Source organism: Antechinus flavipes, chromosome 2 (assembly GCF_016432865.1).
Source record: "Antechinus flavipes isolate AdamAnt ecotype Samford, QLD, Australia chromosome 2, AdamAnt_v2, whole genome shotgun sequence".
Taxonomy (NCBI): domain Eukaryota; kingdom Metazoa; phylum Chordata; class Mammalia; order Dasyuromorphia; family Dasyuridae; genus Antechinus; species Antechinus flavipes.
Window position 1 is genome coordinate 572,547,602 of NC_067399.1, and position 15,843 is coordinate 572,563,444.

Genomic DNA, 15,843 nt, shown 5'->3' on the forward strand with positions numbered 1-15,843 from the left:
GTGAGAAAGCAGAGTAGAGGTGGTGTGGTATGGGAAGGCAGTTTAGAAGGGAAAAGATCAGTAAGAGCTGCTTGGAGAATGGGGCTTTTCTACTAGGGCTTGAAAATTAGATAAGATTTCATTAGGTTGAGATTGAGTGTGGGAGGGTTGGAAATGGATAATTGTAGGCAATAAGGAATAGGGAAAGAAAGGGAAGAAATTAGGAGATAGATTTTGTGCTTCAACCTTTCTACAACAGTGAATCATGGTAGAGGGACCTCAATGCAGTTAGTGATTAAGAAATTGTCATAGCCTGGCAGAAGTTTAGGTAGAAATGTCTCTCTGGGAAGAATCAGTTTCCTGCTGGTCTTAAATTTTGTTTCTCAAAATAAAGTAATGGGATAAGTCCTATTATTACCTCCAGAAATAGAGAGAATATAGAAAAGGAAATTGAGCTTGAGAAAGGCCAAGTGGCCTGTATAGGGTCACACAACTAGTAAATATTTGAAGTGATATTTGAACTTGGGTCTTCCTGACTCTCAAATTTGAGGTTTTTATCTCTTACATTTTCATTTAAGTCCTTGATGTTTTGGTCCAATCCAAATCAACCAAAAAAAGGAAAAAAAAGAAGATAGACTCAAACATGGATTTAAACTCATCCTTTAAACCAGAAACAAGAGAATTCTTAGTAAGAAAAAAGCAGCCAATAAGTTTTAGTTTTGCATTTTTTAAAATGGAAATATAAATACTTTCCCCTATTTTCTTCCTCCTATTCTCCTTTCCCCTTTTAAAACCTCTAATCTTCCCAGGTGGAAACCTGGGAACTATAAAAGCTGTTGTTGAGTTGTTTCCAGTCATGTCCACTCTCTGTGATATTATTTTGTGGTTTTCTTGGCAAAAGTGCTGAAAAGGTTTGTCATGTTCTTCTCTAGGTTATTTTACAAATAATGAAGCTGAGGGTTGTAAGTTGGGAGATATAGGATCTGGTATTGTTTCTGCTAAGCAATCATGATGTCAATAAATATTTATTAAGTGCCTACTATGTGCCAGGTACTGTGCTGAGCTCTGGACTAGCTGTATCACCCTTAGTAAGTCTCTTTCTAGACCTTTTTAGATTTATTTTCTTATCTTTAAAATAAGTGGGTCTGTAGCATAGTACAAGAGAAAGATCATGACTTTGTGATCTGAGGACTTTGGTCCAAATTTTGCCTCTTTAATACTATATAATCATTGACTATTACTGCCTCTCATGAAATAAGAGTTTGGACCTGATAGTTTCTGAAGCTTTATACCCTTGTAGAGCTGTCACAATGTGATCTCTTACAATATGAAGGTCTTAACTGAAGGCAGAATGACTCTGACTATTCTGCTAAGGCCAATTGAAACTCTGTGAATGAATTCATTCCTGTTTTTGAGTATTCACAAGAATTATCAGTTATGTGGAATCTCAATCCATATATGGCTCTTTTGTTAGCTAAATGTTACTGTTCTAGGAGGTGTGTGCTTGTTTGTAGTAGGTGCTGAGTTCTGAATGCATGCCATTCAGGAGAATTTCTTAATCTGCTACTCTGACAATAATGTTAGGAGTCAATTGATATTCTGCTCAAACTGCTATATAGCTGGTGGCTGAATCATCTGTAAAAAGAGAGTGGGTGGGTTGGGCAAGAGACCAAGCAAATGTAATGACTGCAGTATTTGGATTGCATTGCCAATTGCTGTAATGATTTAATAGGGCACCCACGCAATGTGATTTATTCCTCTGCCTGAAGTTAGGAGTTTCAATATGCAAGGGGAAAAAAAGTATTGCACTTTTTGAGGTTGAACTAACTTGTGCTGCATTGTTATTTTCTTTTTCAGTGGAGGTAATAGATTTTGGTAATACATTTTTATAACGTTTTTGTTTTCCTATCACCTAGGTTTTTTCCTTTATCTACCAGGCCCTTCTCTCAGAGAATTATAACTTATAATAAAGAATTTTTTAAAGAGAAAGTGATGAGGGGAAAAGTCAGAAAAACTGATCAACATATTAAAAAATGTGATATTCTATGGAGTGCTCCATACATGTAGACATCCAACCCTTCCCATTTCTGTAAAAGAAGTGTCTTCTGATATCTTTTCTTTGGAGTCAAGGTAATTCGTAATTATTTTCTTATTAAAATAAGTTTTTTAAAAAGTATTCTTTTGTATTCATACACCATCAGTTCTTTCCCTGGGGATGGATAACCTTTTTCATTGTAAATTCTTCAGAATTGTCTTCGATCAATGTATTGCTGAGAATAGCTAAGTCATTCACAGTTGATCATCTTACAATATTACTATTATTTTGCACACAGTATATTTCACTTTGCATCAGCTCATATAAGTCTTCCCAGATTTTTCTGAGAGTGCCCTACTCCCCATTTCTTATAGAACAATAGTATTTTGTCATTATTACAAATCACAATTTGTTCAGCCAGTCCCCAATTGATGGGCATTTCCTCAATTTCTAATTCTTTACCATCAGAAAAGAACTGTTATAAATATCTTTGCTCATATAGATCCTTTTCCTTTTTGGGGTTCTTTTAGATTTCTTTTGGGACACAGGACTAATAGAGGTATTGCCAGGTCAAAGGATATGCACTTCTTTATAGGCCTTTGGGTATAGTTTCAATTTGTTCTACTGAATAAATAGTTGAATCAGTTCATAAATCCACTGACAATGCATTAATATTTCATTTTCTCCACATTCCTCCACCATTTGTCATTATTCTTTTCTGTTCTACTAAGCAATCTACTACATATGAGGTAGTATCTCAAAATTATTTTAATTTCCATTTCTCTAATTAGTAGAATATTTTATAGCTTTTATTACTTCACCCAAAAAACTGTTCATATCTTTTGATCATTTATCAATTGGGGAATAGCTCTTATTTTTATAAATTTGACTCAATTCTCTATATGTTTGAGAAATGAAACCTTTATCTGAGAAATTTGCTTCAAATTTTTTTATAGCTACTATTTATGTTATTCTCTCTTCTTTCACCCTGTCCCTCATGAAAAGTTTTTTGCTTCTGACTCTCTTTCTCAGTCTTCTCTCTCTTCCATTATCCTATCCCCTTCCTTCTGTTTTTTTCCTTTACCTTACTTTCCTGTAGGGTAAGATAGAGTTCTATACCTACTTGAATGTGTATGTTATTCCCTCTCTAAGCCAATTCTGATGAGAGTAAGGTTCATTCACTTACTCTTACTTTCCCTCTCTTCTCCTCCAGTGTAAAAGCTTTTTTTTTTTTTTTTATCTCTTTTGTGTGTGATGATTTAGCCCATTCTGTTTGCGGTCATATACCAAAACTGTTGTCAGAAGAAGAGTATGTCCAAAAGACTTGGACATTTTAATCTAACTATAAAATATCTTCCCTAAAAATGTTTTGGAGATTTTTTTTAACTTTTATTGGATCTGGATGTCTTTTCCCTATTTAGAGAATAATGAACTCTGATAAATGTATTGATATATTGCTAAATAGAATTCTTCCAGAATTGTAGAAATTTGCAAACTGCTGTGTAATACTGCAATACAACCTTTTACCACACTCCTACATATAGCAAAAGCTTAAAAGATTTATCCAAGAGATTAACATGCTTCAGTGGTCTGTGAACTCACCTCATTTAAATCCCATCGAAAACCTATGGGTTATCACCAAAGATAGACTTCCAAGAACGGATTACTCATCAGTCATGCCTATATCCAATCACATAACCAGTGTGATAAAAATCTAGCATTATGTTGAACATTTGAAGGATTTGTATTAAAATATTGTTAATTTAGTACTATTGATATATAAAATAGATGACTGAAATAAAAGGACCTTGCTCATATTGATTGTTTTGTTTTTGTTTTTAAAGATGTAAAAACTAGTAAGCTTTCATGAATAAATTTACTTATTTTATCCCAATTAATTTTTATACTACTGTAATCATTTAGAGAGCAGGAACTATTTTTCTGCATTTGTTCTTATAATGTGTGTCTAACATATATAGCAGACACTTGACACATAATTGTAGAATTTATATTTTAGAAATAAATTCATTTATTTATTCATTTAAAAATGTTTATATATGTCTATATATGATTTTCTCACCCAAAACATTTTCAAAGTTGCCCCAGAAAGTCATCAGTCCAAAAGCATTTATTAAGCACTGTATACCCAAAAGGCTGGGGATAGAAAGCTAAAAATGAAAGTGTCTGCCTCCAAGGGAATACTAGTTGAAGTCAGAATGCATAGAGCAGTAGTTCTGGAATCAGGGAGACCACAGTTTATTTTAGCTTTATACACCTGCCATGTGTCCTAGGCAAATCACTTCCCTTTTTTTTTTTTTTTTTTTTTTGCTAATTTCCTCAGATTAAAATAGGATAATAATAGCATCCTACCTCCCAGGGTCATTGTGAGGATCAAATAAGATATTTGTAAAGTGCTTAGCACATTGCCTAGCATATCAATGTTCAGAGAAGCTAGGGTGCGGCACTGGATAGAGAAGATAGAGCAGTTCAAATTTGACTTGAGATACTTTTACTAGCTACATATCCCTGGCAAAGCTTTTAAAATTCCATTTGCCTCAGTTTCCTCACCTGTAACTTCAGTTAGAGAAAGAAATGGCAAATTATTCTAGTATCTCTGCCAAGAAAACCCACATGGGTTTGTGAGGAGCCAAAAATGATTAAAAGAGGTTCTAATGGACCCTTCATTTCTATATGTTATTTATCTGCAGGTTGAGTAAATTTTGCTTTTCTTCTTTTCAGGAGTGAACTATAGAGCAGGAATATCACAAGCTAATAAATACAGAAATAAAAAAGTTTTGAAACAAGACTTCTTCTCTTTTCTTCCTTTAAAGAAAAGGAAACCCAAAAAACCAAGGGCCAGTTGACTAGGCTGCTTTATTTTTAGATTCTCTTATCTGGTGTTTCTTTATTGATCCAAACAACCCTGTGGTTTACATGTGACATGATGGTCTCCTTTGTTGGATCTTTGTCATAGTCTCAGTGAGTGCTCCTCAAGGCTTTGTATGGGACACACTTCTCTTTCCCCTCTATACAATAGTGTTTGATGACCTCATCAGCTTCCATAGATTGACTTGTTATCTTTATACATATGATTGATCTGTTATCTCTATACAGATGGTTTCTGATTCTAGGCATATATCCAGTTATCCTTCTCTTGAGTTCTAGATCTCTGTCACAGAAAGCCTTTGGGATGTCTGGTTGTATCATTGACTTCTCAAACTCTATGTGCAAAACAGAAATATTTTTTCTTTTTTTTTCCCCTCAATAGTATTTTATTTTTCCAAATACACATAAAGATAGTTTCCAACATTCATTTTTTAAGGGTTTGTGTTCCAAATTTTTCTCCCTCCCTTCCCAAGACAGGAAGCAATATAATATAGGTTAAACATGTATAATCCTTTCAAGCTTTTTTTTTCATATTTGTCATACTGTATAAGAAAAATCAGGCCAAAAAGGGGAATTAAAAAACATGAGAAAGAAAAAGCAAACAAACATAAAAATATCATGCTTGGAGCCACATTCAGTTTCTTTAGTTCTCTCTATGCAGATGGCATTCCTTGTCCCAATGAATTGTGAATTACCACATTGCTGAGAAAAGCCATGTCTATCATAGTTGATCATCACATAATCTTGCTATTACTATGTATATTTTTTTCTTGATTTTGTTCACTTCACTCAGCATCAGTTCATGTGAATCTTTCCAGGCTTTTCCAAAATCAATTAATTCATCAAGAAATAATTCTTTTTCTTCAAAAACATTCCCTTTTCTCCAACTTTCTTCTTACTGTCCAGGGTTCCACAATCCAGTTATCCAGATTCACAACCTCAATGTCATCCTATTTCTAATAGAATATTGAATCTTGTCATTTAAAAATTTCCAACATCTCTCAAATGTTCTTTTCTCTATACTTATACAACCACTCCTATGAGCCATCATCATTTCTTATCTGGATTATTGAAAAACTATTGAATTCACTCGGTTGTACAGTGGGTCCAGAGTCAGGAAGATTCAAGTTTAAATGAAGCCTCAGATATTTAGTAACTGTGTGACTGTGGTCCAGTCATTTAGCCTCTATTTTCCTCAGGTTCCTCACTTGTAAAATGAGGATAATAATAGTGCTTCCTTCTAGGGATGTTGTGAGGATAAAATGAGATATTTATAAAGTGATTTGCAAACTTTAAAACAATATATAAATGCTAGCATTTGCTGTTATAGTTGCAAATAATAATAATAAGATCCTTATGATTAGTCTCTCTCCCTAAAATCTTTTTCTATGCTGATCTATTCTGTGTTCATCTGCTAAAGCGATCTTCCCAAAGTATAGATTTCTTTGGTATTTAAAGCCCTTAACAATCTGGTCTCTCCCTATCTTTCCATTGTCTTTATATTTTATTCCCCTCAATACATTTTATACTCTAGCTACACTGATATTTTTACAATTTCTCAAAGAAGTTCTTCTATCTCCACTCAGTAAGTTTCTAAAATCCCTTATTCATAGAATGGTTCTTTTTCTCATCTTGACCTTCTAGCTTCTGACTTAGCTCAAATGCCATCTTCTGCATATTTTTCTTGGTCCCTTTGTTACCATTTCCTTCATCTGAAATACATTGAGTGTGTGTGTGTGTGTGTGTGTGTGTGTGTGTGTGTGTGTGTGTGTGTGTAGAGAGAGAGAGAGAGAAGAAGAAGAAGAAGAAGAAGAAGAAGAAGAAGAAGGAAGGAAGGGAGGGGAGAGAACATAGTTATTTGCCCATTGTGTCACTTATTGGAATGTAATCACCCACAGCTAGAAGGAGGGAATATGATGACCTAAGAAAAGAGATTGAAGAGATATATAATAGGAGAGCTGAGAGACAGCAGTGACCTGGAAGTTAGGGAAGAAAAGAGAATGTAGGAGAAGGAACTAGAAATAATATTGAAGGATGAAGCCTGAAGGAAAAGTATAGAAGAAAAGAAACAGTTATTAGGCATTGAAATAATCTGATTGATCCTGTCTTTTTTATTGATTCTATTTACAATTAATTGTTATTGTCCTATAATTGCCTAAATTATGAATTTTGTTTAGAAATTCAGCTGGTATGTAAAGAGTTAAATTTAGACAGCTAGTTCTCCTGTTAATCACTCTTCTATTTTGAGTCAAGGAAATGGGTGATCCTTAAAAACTGCAGGTGGATGCCGGTATCTTTACACCACTACACCATTCTTCAGAAATGTCTGGCTTGTTATCCAAAGAAGTCTGGTTTTTTATCTCTGTTCTTGCAGATGCAGCTAGATTCAAAAAGTGAACATTTCTTAGACACAGGAGGGAAAGAGGGGGTTGTTGCTACCACTTATTCTCAATTTTCATTCAATCTTCCATCTATGATGCTCACCTTCCTATCGTCTGTTCTTTTCAAAACTATAAAAGAGAACTGTCCCCCTCATTTGGGGTCTTAGTTTTACTGAGGAAGCTGAGATCCTATTTATTGGAAAATATGTGCTTTATTATTAAATTGAATGTACTTGGAACTTTGTGTCTCAGTCTACTTTAATTTTAACTGTTAAGAGCATTTAATATTTTCCAGATAGTGTGCTAAGTGTTGGCAATACAAATAGAAGCTAAAAGAAATCCAGCCCTTGCCCTAGAAAGCTTATAGGCTCATAGGGAAAGACATACTAATGGATAATGGGGAAGAGAGTAAAAGAAGAGGGGACATGTTTTTGAAATCTGGAAGTTAAACTCAGAGCTGAGAGGCCACACAGAATGTTGACTTCAAGATCTGAGGTTATGTTTAAGTACCGACCTGAGAAAAAGCATTTTTAAAGAATCATAGTTTCTTAGAACTATAGTAATAATGATAATAATAACAGCAATAGCAAAATAATTACATGGCGCCTTAAGGTTTGCAAAGAGCTTTTCATATATTATCTTATTTGACCTCAAGAAGAGACCTTACAAACCACTATTGGATCTTCCCCCCAAAATAGGGGCATGTAGTTATCCTCCATATAGGCTCCTTATGAAAGCATGTGTGAATAGATTTCAGATGAAGCAGCCTCAGATATCAACTCTAACCCCTTCATTTTTCATGTGACAAAGCACCAGGAAAGGGAAGTATTTTACTGGATAATACTATCATGTTTTAAAGTAGATTGGTACTTGGTACTTGTTGGTTTTTCTAAGAGCAGAGACAACAATTGTGACTCAAAAAAGTGTATAAATCTAAGGGTTGAATTCTATTTTGGGGAAAGGGGCAAATCACACTATTTAATATTTTAAAAAACCTTTTGGATTACTTAAAATGTACTCAGCATACAATTCTCTTAGATTTTTTTATCTCACACTATTACAGTCATACATGCTAATACTTTGACTTAAGCTTTAGTATGCATTCTCTATAAATTAACTATATAAATGTGTATTCTATAAGCAAAAATAAAATTGTTCAAGGAAATTGATGCTAAAAAGTGTTGAGGGATGAATAGAAAGAAAAAGGAGGAGGGAAAAGGGAAAAAACAGGGTTGTTGTTTTTTTTTATTAATCAACATTATTTTTTATCCAAATCAATACTTTTCTTTTTAAACCAAATATAATTATATTGAAACCTGACAAAAAGAATTATCATAATTCTTATATATGTCTTAGATTGTCCCATCTCATCCAACTCACTCTTTTTACAAATAGAGATACTGAGGCACTAAGTTAAATGATTTAATTGAGATTACTCAATCAGTAAGAATATCAGAATTTGAATCCAAGACTTCTAATTCCAAGTCCAGTTGTTTTTTATTGTGATAACAGTCTGTCAACCTCTTTGCTCATCTATAATTTGTAATCCATTTGTCAAAAAACAAGATTTGCTTTCCTTCATGTTTATTGTGAAGGTCAAATGAGATTATGGATATGAGCATGTTTTATAATTTTAAAAAGCACTGTATAAATTGTTTCTTCCTGTTATAATATTTAGAATAAAATTATGTTATAGTGTTAGATAGATTCACCAAGATATGCCAATAGCTACTCCTGACTCCATTCTGGGCAAGGGAAAATAATATGTTTTTTCCTAGACCTATGTATATTTGGGAAGAAATGAAGAAATTTTCTTTTCATCTATATCTGAAGACCACTGTGTATGCTGGTGCCTACTTCACAGAGTCATAAGTTAGAAGGAACCCAGAGTATCATTTTGCTTAATCCATGATTGACCAAGAATCCTATCTAGCACCTTCTTAAGAAGAAAAATTAGGGGATGCAACTAGAGGTCTCCCTGATTTTAAATCCAGATATCTATTAATCCAAATCACTTAGTCTTTGCTGTAAGATTTTTAGTGATGGAGAATCCATTATTATCTGAAGCATCTGATTTCTCCCATAGACAACCATACTTGTTAAGTAGTTCAGAAAAACAAACAAATACATTGATGAATTATACCTATTCCTTCCAGAAGAGGAGTTGGGCTTGGTGCATTAGTGCATAGTGATAGTATGTCTCTCATAAAATAATCAATAAATCATTTTTAAAATGCATGAAAGAACAAAAAATGCAGAAGAGGGCACACAACCAAATGTACCAGTATATACACTGATTATAATAGAAATTCAGTTTCTTATACAATCTTCTTTTATATATATATAAACATGTTTGTTGATGATTTTTAAATTTACAATAAAAAGAAAATTTTAAAATTAAAAATACTTGCTAGGAAATTTTATGTTCACCTGCCACCTTTCCCATGGCAAGAAGCAGCTAAGTAGAATAGTAGATTGGACCAGGAATCAGGAAGACTTGAGTTCAAGTCTAGCCTTAGACACTTAACTGTGTGTCCTGAGCACATCCTGAGGAAGCCATTTAATTTCTGTTTGCCTCAGTTTCCTCATCTATAAAATGGAAATAATAATAGCATCTACATCTCAGGGTCATTTTAAGGATTAGGTTAGACACTTGTAAACCTTAATGTTTATGTAAATAGTATCATCATCATAGTGGTGGTGGTGGTCGTTGTTATTGTTCCTATTCCTACCTAATCTTTTCAGATCCTTAATTGTTTAAGCAATACTAAATCATTTTGATAAATACTGCTATGTAATATGAGTTGAAATTTCATATTGCTAGTCCTCCTTCCTTCTCACTATTTTCATTAGTTCTCTTGACATTTGATCTTTTGTCCTCCAAATGAATTTTGTTAATTATTTTTTTCCACCTTTGTAAAGAAATCCTTTGGTGATTTGATGTGGCATTGGATAAGCAAATTAATGAGGATAGTGTGGTCTTATTAAAATACTGACTTGTTCTATCTCTGGATAATTAACATTTCTTCAGTTATTTTAGATCTATATTTATTTATATAAAGAGTGTTATGTAGTTGTATTTCTCTAATTCATATTTCTGTCTTTAAAAGTAGACTCAAATATTTTATATTTTCTTTAATTTTTTAAAATGGATTTTTCTTTCTTTATCTTTCTGTTAGGTTATGCTGGTAATATAGAGATACACTGATGATTTATTTAGACTTCATAATCTTTAAATTTGCTGAAGTTGTTTCAATTAATTTCTAAGTTGACTCTTTAGAGGTCTCTAAATAAATCTTCATATCATCTTCAAAAAGTTAAAAACATTTCATCTCTACCTACATTTATTACTTAATTTCTTCATATTGTGATGGCTAGCATTTTGAGCATTATATCAAATAATAGTGATGAGTTTAAATGAGTTGATGGGGAGACTGGGCCCATAGGTGGTACAGTGGCTAGAGAATTAAGCTTGGAATCAGGAAGACTCATCTTCAAACCTTATTAGTTGTGTATCTCTGGGTGAATCACTTAACTCTGCCTCAGTTTCCTCAGCTGTAAAATGAACCAGAGAAGGAAATGGCAAACCATTCCATTATCTTTGCCTTAAAAACCTCAAATAGTGTCATGAAGAGCCTGAAGTTCTGAAAATGACTCAATAGCCAAAAAACTTCTTGTTCAGAATGGATTGGGTTGGTTTGCTTTGTCTTAACCCATTGCCTGCTTACCAAATTGGTGCCATAGTGAATGTGGATATTCAATTACTAGTCTTTACTTAACTCAGAACTCAAAAGACCCACCATCCTCAGCCTTCCATAAACTCATCAGAAATAGCATGATAATGAGCATCCTTGCTTTATCTCTGAACTTATTAGAAATTCTCCCTTGCTTCAACTTTGTCAATTCCTTCCCCATATTGTGAATGTCCTTCCTCTCTGCCATCCTATCTTGCAAGACTAGGATTAGTTCAAATCTCATCTTATTTTTGAAATATTCCCTGATCTCCCCAGTTAGAAATGATCTGATCCTACTCTGCTGGGAACTGGCAGTGGAAAGATAAAACTTGTCAATCCCTTCTCTCGGGAAAATTTACAGCCTAGTAATGACAACATGCTAACAATTATAATAAAAGTTAAAAACTGATTATTTGCATCAGTGAGCTTAAATTGAATGGCCCAAGAGATTCAAGAAGACAAGGGATAACTCCTAGTTGGGGAATTAGGGGAAGCTTTCTGGGAAAAGTCAACTGCATCATCCTTGAAGAATATTGAAAGACAACTCTAGTGAATGATCTGCTCAAAAACTTGGAGACTCTTGGAAAAGGCAGGATAAAATTAACAACAATAACAACAACAACAACAACAACAACAACAACAAAATAGTCCAGATGGTCAGGAAGTACTTATTGTCTTTATCAGTGATTTGAAAATCATATACTAACTTGTATTTTTATAACATAATTTTAATTAAATTAATTAATTTAAATAAATAAATTTAATCTCTCTGATAAAATTAATACCCAATCCAAGGATTATGGTGTCTTGCCTCTTTAAACAATGCAGACTTTTTCAAGGTAGGTTATCTTAGCAAGCAGCCTAAGGTATTGGTACTACTAAGTGGTGCTTTACTTTTTCTCCCTTTTCTGTCATTCTTTCCTTTTCTACTTTTCTACTTTCTTACCCATTCTTCTTTTTTCTTGTTTATATAATAGACCATTTATGGCATCATTGGGCACTTCTTAATTGTCTTGTGGCACTTAAAGCTTAAAAATTTCCTAGTCTTAGGGGCAGCTAGATGGTGTAGTTTTTAGAGCACCATCTCTGGAATTAGGAAAGTCTGACTTCAACTCCGGCCTAAGACACTTGACATGCACTAGCTGTATGACCATAGGCAAGTTACCTAAGTCCATTTGCCTTGCCAAAAAGAAAGAAAAAAAAGAAAAAAAATTCCTAGTTTTCCTATTTTGTGTATGTCCCTTTTTAAAAGGAGTCTTTCCACTTGGTGGATCTTGAATTGGTGATCTTGGTGAAGTAGGCAACACAAGTGTCTTTAAGACAGCAACTTCTGCTTGAAGTACATCAATCTTTCACTGTGCTTCTTTTAACTGTTTTCCAGCTGTTGCTTGCTTGATATTAGCTTCTCTCACCATTTTATGAACTTCCTCAAAGAGACTAGCTGTGAATTCTTCTAATTCTTGTCCCACTTGATCTCGAATTTTTGAAAGCCTTTCACATTCTTCATCTTTTAGTTTCAATTCCCTCTGAGCTTTTGCAAGTTCTTATTTTAATCTTTCATAACCTTTTTCCCTTGAAAATTACAACCTCCACTGAATAGAGGCAGAATACATCAAAATGCTATGACTGTTTCCTTTTTGTAAAAGTACAAAATTTAGAACTTACTCAACATAATTAGATAAACATTTATATAGTGCCTATGTATCAAGTATTGTGATAAGGTCTGGGAACATAAATACAAGACTAAAACACCTGGTTCACAAAGAGCTTACATGCTACTGGGGGAGATATAACACCAATACAGTTATTTTAAATATTTCACAAGGTAATTTGAAGGAGATCACAAACAACTCAGGGGATATGGAGAGGTTTTAAAAGGCACTTCTGAAGTGAGCCTTGATGGAAGCTAAGGATTATGATTTATAATCTCAAATATACATTAGCACTGGAAGGTACCTTAGAAATCACCTAGTCCAGCCTCCTAATTTTATCCATTAAGAACTGAAGCTAAGAGAGAGAGGAAAGGTCCTAGAATCAGTTAATGGAAGGACTAGAATCTCCTGAGTCATAGACCAGCACTCTTTCTAGTATCTTATGTTGCCCAATAGCACAGACCATTTAACTTGATTATTTGTGTTGGAAATTCCTTCCTAAATTTAAACCAATCAATTTATTTCAAATCCAAGGGCAAGTGTTATCTTCTCAGTGAGATGCATGACTTCTTATTCTAAAGTAGACACAAGCCTTTGAATTCTGTTTTCCTTTTCCTAGGAGATTTGTGTGAATTGGAAAAGAGAAAGAAATATAACCATTGCTATTGACAGGATTTCAAATATTCTAGTCATTTAGATGTTCAAAGTTCTTAAAATCTATTAGTACCCAAGTGGACATTTCCATAACAGATACTCCTCTTCTAAAAAATAGCTGTTCCCCACTCTAAATATCATAATTTTATGCAGATGTCTTTACTACCTTAAATGCAATGCCCAAAGATACAGGGTAGGCACTTTGGCTCTTGGCATTTGACAAGATAGCCCTCATGGCCTGATGAGACACATCTGTTTCTATTACAATGGATTTTGCTTGATTGAAATGAAAGCCTTCCACAGTTAAGGCAGTCATTTTTGTGAAGAAATCCCATGCTATGTTTTCCATCCATAATCTGAAGGGAAGTCTATATTTGGAGTCAGGGTGGGAGAAAAGAGAAATTTTTTATACATTCTGTTGAAATATTCTCTTGAGAAACCCGTTTTCAAAAATTTTGATTTTCTTAAAGGAATGCATATTGCTGGAAAAAAAAAGAATCTAAGCAGCTACTTTTCAGAACCTAAATGGTTAATGTTAGAAAAAATTTGCTGCAAATAAATTGATCAGTATGCAAGACGGTTGTCACTGGCTGAATCATGGTCCACAGTTAAGGTAAACAGATCTGTGATGACATTTTCTGAGCAGAATACAAATGGGGCTACGTTTCCTCCCAGAGGTTTCTGACATTTTCACTACACGGATAACATAGTCTCACAAGAAGGTATTGGTCAGAAGGAAGAATTATTACCCTGGTTTAATTCCTCTGAAAAAGGTAGGACTGTTATATTTGATGATCTTTCTTTGAGAATAATTATTCTAAGACTTGTAGGGATTGAGGGAAAATTGGTATGCTTTGGTGAAAAATCATCATTTCCTGGGAAGCTTTTGGATTGTAGCTGGCTTTTACTGTTGTCAAAATAACATGTCTAGTTTTGCTGTTAAGTTGTCATTTAATTTAAAAATTATTAGCATTTTTCTTTTTATTAACACAAAGGCAAAATGTGACCAGACATCTTATTCTAGTTTTGTTTCATCTGCAAACCATTCAACTTTCTTTTTTTTTTTTCCCAAGTGGATTATCTCGGTATGTCAACGTTTAGAATAGAAATGGGTCTGTTGCTAAATGTGGCACTCCTGACAAAGATTTTTTCATGCAATAAGGAAGCTTTCAAAGTCCTTGGCTCATGTTATTTAAGAAATATGAACACAAAGACCTTTTAAGTTTCTGTTTAAAACAGGACGGGGTTTTTTTTTGGACAGGGGGCTAATTCTGAAATGAGTTGAAATCTCTCAGAGGGATCATGGATGCCTCAGTCTGTCTGCTACTTATGTTCTTAGATCATCTCTGTCTTGATTTGTACATTTGACATATGATAAAGACATATGGTAGTCAGGTAGCTTATACCTGAACAGAAAGCAAGTCAAAAAAGGAATAGATGGGGTTTGAAGCAAAGCTGTGACCTTGACACTTCCTTATATCTTGTGCGTATTGGGGCACATATTTCAAATCATGTATTTGGGGCACATATTTCAAAATCACTCCTTAGTGACTTAAATCTCTCTTAAAATAGAGGAGAATGAATTTTCTTGAGACCACTTATTTCTTCCCAGAAATTTCCTTAGCTTCTCTGAAAGCAATTAGGAATAATTACATCATATTAATGTTTGTCAAATATGTTATGTTTCTTCATGTCATTTTTATAATACATGATCTCTTTTCATTCTCATGAGAGCTCTGTGATGTTGACAAGACTAATATCATCCCCATTTTCCAGGGAAGGATAGAAACTGAAAGAGTAGAGGTGATTTCACCAAATTAAATTTTCACAAGCTAAATAATGAGAAAGCCATTGCTGGTGCCCAAGTGTTTATTACTAGTTTTGTGCTATTGTTAAACACCTTTATTTGATAAAGTTTCTGCAATATAGAAAAAAAGATTAAAGTAGCAAATACGTTGGGAAATAACTAATGTTTATAGTTTTCTTTTTCACCATCGATTTATTTTTGTAAAAAAAATTTGTGTTAGAATTTTTAGAATTCTGGCTCTCTCTTCTTATGAATAGATTTAAATTCTATTTTCTGACTATCACAAATATATCATGAGGTCTTGGGTAAGTCACTTATCCCCTCACCTTCTCATCTGAATTCCTTAGACATTGTGTAAGTTTAATATTTGACTTTGTCTCCCCTGCTTTGAGAATAGGGCCCACAAACATAGTGGATGCTAGCCAAATTTAATTGAATTGAACTTTAAGGATTTATGAAATGTGTCCTTAAAGGAAGTAATTATTTCAGAGCTTGCAGGATGGCCTAACTTAGAAATCCTTAATCTTTTTATTAGGATAGTTTAATTTCTATATGTTGCTGTTAGTTAAATGGTCAGAATCATTACTATTATCACTCTCACCTCCCTCCCCTTTTACCATCCCTATCCAATCCACCATTCTCAGTTCCTTCACACAATTTAAAGATCACTAGAGCATAATAAAGACACTGAGGAGCGTGGGTATATTGGAATGAG

The 15,843-nt window shown here is 33.7% G+C and overlaps 1 protein-coding gene across 2 annotated transcripts in view; it reads left to right on the forward strand.

Moving 5' to 3' along the window:
* ARNT2 (aryl hydrocarbon receptor nuclear translocator 2) overlaps positions 1–15,843 on the forward strand; it is a 258,192-nt gene that overhangs the window by 40,917 nt on the left and 201,432 nt on the right. Inside the window, exon 1 of one of the 2 annotated variants that reach the window (XM_051981160.1) lies at positions 13,866–14,094. The exons of the other annotated variant lie outside the window; for it this stretch is intronic. The gene's annotated coding sequence lies outside the window, so the exon portion shown is untranslated. Of the gene's footprint in view, positions 1–13,865; positions 14,095–15,843 lie in introns of those variants that run through there. 2 annotated transcript variants of the gene reach the window in all.